General features: G+C 32.8%; 1 pseudogene; it reads left to right on the top strand.

Moving 5' to 3' along the window:
* The first annotated feature begins 3,642 nt into the window (after positions 1-3,642).
* On the top strand, positions 3,643-3,742 carry LOC122128332 (annotated as a pseudogene).
* The last annotated feature ends 1,237 nt before the right edge of the window (positions 3,743-4,979 follow it).

Below are 4,979 nucleotides of genomic sequence, written 5' to 3' on the forward strand. Positions count from 1 at the left end.
TCAGCTTATATTTTAAATTTTATTTTAATGTGAAAATGATGTGCAGTGGGGTTACAGCCATTGTAAGGTAGTGAATATATAAATTTTCAAACTTGTTATCCCCTCTTTAAACTTTCTCACAATTTTTCCTTCATCCCAATATCCCTCACAAGTTGTAATGTACATTTCCAACTTATTGTCTTGTGAGTATTGCTATTGCATTGGTTTGCCCTTTGTCCTTTGTCTCGCCATTTTGTTGTTCCTGTTCCCTTCCCTAATTAATGTAAATGTATACACAATACACAGGGCACCAAAATCAAACACCCCAGGGGATAAACCATAGGGGAAAATCTCAAAGAAAATAGAAATCACATAGTACATCAAAAACAACAACCGCAAATAAATATCTCTCCATATCTTGGAGTTCATTTTGCTCAGCATCAGCTTATATGGTCATATATACGCATAACAAAGCCACTGAAATATAATAGTTTCATGGACACTATATCATGCAAACATATGTTAACTGTTTTTGATGGTAAAGGTGGAATTAGGATTGTTGAATTCGCGATTCTGATAAAGGAATTTCAAAAGAGTTTTAAATTTAATGATAGGTAAATTTTAATTGTTCAAACTTTTTAACAACTTAGCCTATCAAGAAAATTTAAAATTGTCAGGGAAAATAGGCTTTCATGCAAAGAAATCCATGGAGACTTAGCTGAGAGGAAGCAATGTGGGCGAATATGGCTCATTTTCACACTAAACAAACAAACCTCACAAACCTTGCAGTAAATCCTTTATGTTCCCTTGAGAATTTTCCTTACCCAGGAAATGTACTCTCACTGTGTGAAACAAGGTTGCAGTGGAATTTAAATTCAAAGTTCTTAAAAAAAAAGACATCAAAATTTGTGAATTGACATTTAATTACCAAACATAATTCTCTGAAAAAGAAGGAAAGATATAATTCAAAATGACTTGATTTTATTAAAAGTATGAGAAAAGAGTAGTGAAGAGAGATGAGAGAAACCATAGAGGACTGTTTTCTCTCCAGTGGTGTAATGGGTTCCTGATATTGTTTCTTCCATTCTATTTTCACAAGCTATCAAGTGTGGCTGAGGACTGGAGTAACCAGTTCAGACAAACAATACACACAGAAGAAAATATTTCCAGTACATGTAAATGATTTATAACCTTTAACAATCTATTTATATCTGTTCAAAATTCTCCCCTACCACAAACTGTATTCTTTGAACATCTTTGTTTGCTTTTCCAAAGACTGCCTTTCATTAACTGCTTAAAATTTTGTGAGATCATATACACATACTTTAGAGAATGCTGTTTGGTGGTGATTTTTGTGTGTTTTTGTTTGTAGTTGTGTTTTTAATTGAATTTCAAAAGGTTGTGCAAGTGTGTTACAATTAAATATGTCTATCTAATTGTCAAATGCTCCTGGATCAGAGTCACTCCTTCTATCAGTCTGAACCAACCCTTTCTCCAAGATTTATTTCAGATTTACCACTTCCTTTATTACTTGTGTACATTGAGTATTCTAGCTGTACTTGCCTCTTTTCCATTTTTCATTCATTTTATGTCTTTACTATTATTTCTTTCTGGTTTCAACTTCCTGATAGTCATTCTGTTAAACTGTCTGTTAATAATTTGAAAGGTTTATATACTTTCCATGGAGTTTCAATCCTGCATACACTTGAACTGCAATAACAATTTGCAAGACTGGAGACGTGAAGAACCTAGACCTGATTTTATTCTCATCTTTTTGGAAGATTAATCTTTAGTCAACAAGGAAGTTTAAAAATCGCTTAGAATTTATACCTAACTACCAGTTTTTATAAATGGCTTTGTACAATGGTGTGTGATTATTTTATTTTACATGGGATGATATTTTCTACTAGCTATAAGTTTTGGAAAAAGAAGAAAACTAATATTTACTACTGTAGAGGAATATGATAGAAATAGAAGACAGATTTTATGTTTGTCACATCTATGATGAGTACCCATATGCAAAACTTAAAGTCATATTCCTTGCTATGTTAGACAGATAGGGAAAACATATGATAAGGCAACACATGATAAGGCAACTATTAGTGACTTTAAACTTTACATTCTTATGTGATGAAATTTACTTTATTAGCTAATATTTGGGTTTGAATCATGGAAGGCTGATCTATTTAACAGATTTCTGGAAGGCACCTACTGAACAACGCAAATGGTGGGAGATACTATTTCTACACATTAATGAATGATTGAACTTACTTGGCATTTATGCTTGGTAAATAAATCATCTCTATGGTAACTTGATTCCTACACTTGAAAAACTTTTAATGTCACTATTATCTACTTGTCAAGTGTTATTTTGGTGAATAAGATTTTTAAAATTTATTTGAAAAGGAATATACCTTCAGAATATTAAATGTAGGTTATCATTGATTTGAGAATGATAACATTTTCATACTACAGAACTAAGTTTTACTGAAGTACCAGTGTTTTGAAGCACTAAGGATCTTCTCAATTAATGGTTTTCTAAATTATATTGGACTTCTAAGTCAAGTTTTCCTAGCCTTGGTAGAACAATTATGGATCTATCATTCCAGGAATTATTTTTGGCCTACTTATGCTGGACTGAAATCTTTCATTTATCATTAGGAGAGGGGTATAAAAATAATTTGTGACATTTGTGATTTTGTTTACTCGTATGGGCTGGTCATCTGTAAATTGAAAGTTTGAACTACAATACTTTCTCTCATATTTTGTGATCTCATCTTTCATTTTAAGTTGCCTTACATTTCACAATTGCTTACTACTAATTCCTACAAGGAATTGGGGCGCTGAAATATTGTAGGAAATTAGAAATTGAGATGGGTCTTCAATTACTTTTCGTTAGCATGTTGCATGGGCCAAGGTCAGAAGTCTTGACCTTGTTATCTGATGATGCAGATAACTGGGACCTTGTATCCTCAGACCCGTGGGTACTACCTGGTTGGATGGTAGGCAGACCAGGATATTATGTAAACATGCATATGAACAATTTTTTCATCTTCTTGGCTTTAGCTACTTTTGAAGTGATAGGTATAATAAACAATTTTATTTTGATAAAATACGTTCTATTCTGAACAATTTGGTCTAAACTGGTAATCTCTCTCTGAACCCTTGTAACTAAGATTAGTTTTGTTCCAGTAAGACAATCTGTGCTGTCAAAGTAAATATTCTGGTTGGTTTGTTCCTACATGGAAGAAGGGTAAAGGTCTGGAAGACATTTGTGCCAGTGAGACTTCGTTGCAAAATTTTAAGCTGCAGAAGTTTAGAAGTAGCTCTTAAGCAAGGCTTACTTTGAATCCATTAGCTCCACAAAGCTAACTCAGTTGATAAGTAAGTACTTGAAAAGCCATCACCTTTGGACTTAGCTATAAAGGCTTCAAAATATGATCAAATTTAAAATGAAAATGACAGTATAGTCATTGACAAAAATTGCAAATGTGAGTAATCCACCAAACAATATAAGTTTTTCCCACTAAACACAGAAATTTAGAGAAATAAGATCAATAGCATTTTAGGAACAATAATGGTTCCTTGTTACAAATAGGCAACCAAGGATATATGCCTGTATAAAGATTGCATCATGAACTACTTAAATTTAGAGGATACTACATGCTTCAGCAGCAGGTCTACCCAAATGACAACAATACAGAGATTAACATGGCACTTGCAGAAGGATGATACAAAAATTCGTGAAATATTCCATATTTTTCATTCTTCAAATGCAAGAAATGAAAAACAGTTATTAAAGAGTTGATTACAAAAATACAAGTGTAACAATACATGTAATTCATAGAATTAAAGGTTAGTTTGACATCAGTGTATTAAATCTTCACTTTAGAAAGGCCCTTACATAGCATAACCTTTACAAAACTTGAAATTAGATAACATTGTCATCTTCACCCAAAGAAATAAAATACTATAAGGACCTAGGAAAAAAGGAATCTTAACTTTTTCTATATGAAATGTAATCTGAAAGGACACATTTATTAATGAACCTATATATTATAAAAATGTAGATTTTAAAGTATTATATCTAGAAGATAATGAAATAGATTATGGACTTTATACAAACCTAGATATACTTTTTTTCAGACAAGCACCAGGAATAACTTTAGTTTCTATACTATTCATTTCAACAGATAAGTTAAAATTAAAAAAAAAAAACACAAACTCTGCAGAAATCATTATAGATGCATAAAACAACTCTTGAATACATTTTGACATCAAAGTGAGGCAATTCACGTGGAAGAATACCATGGAATCGATGAATTTTTAAATTAAGATATTGCTGTTGTTTTTTATTATGAAAATATTTTGTATGGACACAAAGGATGGAATGGCACTTTTGAAATTTAAGAAACTTAACCAAACCATTACTACGTAGGAGAATAATTTGGACAGCCTTCTACAACTTCAGAGAGGTAGTGATACATACTTATCCTTTTGGCAATATCAAATGCAGTTTCTTCCAAGTTGTTCTTCAGACCCGGTTTGAAATAATGGTTCACCAGAAGGAGATACAGTATATCTGCTATTTCTATTCCCAGCAGCAAGATGCAAGGGGGTCAAGAGGCCTTTAGTTTGCGGATTGGTATCTGCATCATGATGAAGTAAGAAAGAATCCCTTCTGGTATTAATCCACATATAAGTACTATGCAGGGGTGCCAAGACATTCACAGTTATTACATGAATATCTGCCTTGAGCTACCAACTCATGGACAATGTCTACATGTCCACTCTAGGCTTCCCGATGAAGAGGGGTATACGTATCCTCATCCCTGGTATTCATATGAGTGGCCTTTTTGAAAAGTAGTCTCCCCACTGCAGTAAGCCCAAAGAAAAATTTGCGTGCATTCTTCTTCATTATTTTCTTGCAATTGCTTCCATTCCTCACGTTTGCATCTTGTTCCTTGTCTTCATCAGAATTGCCTAACTAGAGACTTTGA

Source organism: Dipodomys spectabilis, unplaced genomic scaffold, assembly GCF_019054845.1.
Source record: "Dipodomys spectabilis isolate Male_0828 unplaced genomic scaffold, ASM1905484v1 ptg000011l, whole genome shotgun sequence".
Taxonomy (NCBI): Eukaryota; Metazoa; Chordata; class Mammalia; order Rodentia; family Heteromyidae; genus Dipodomys; species Dipodomys spectabilis.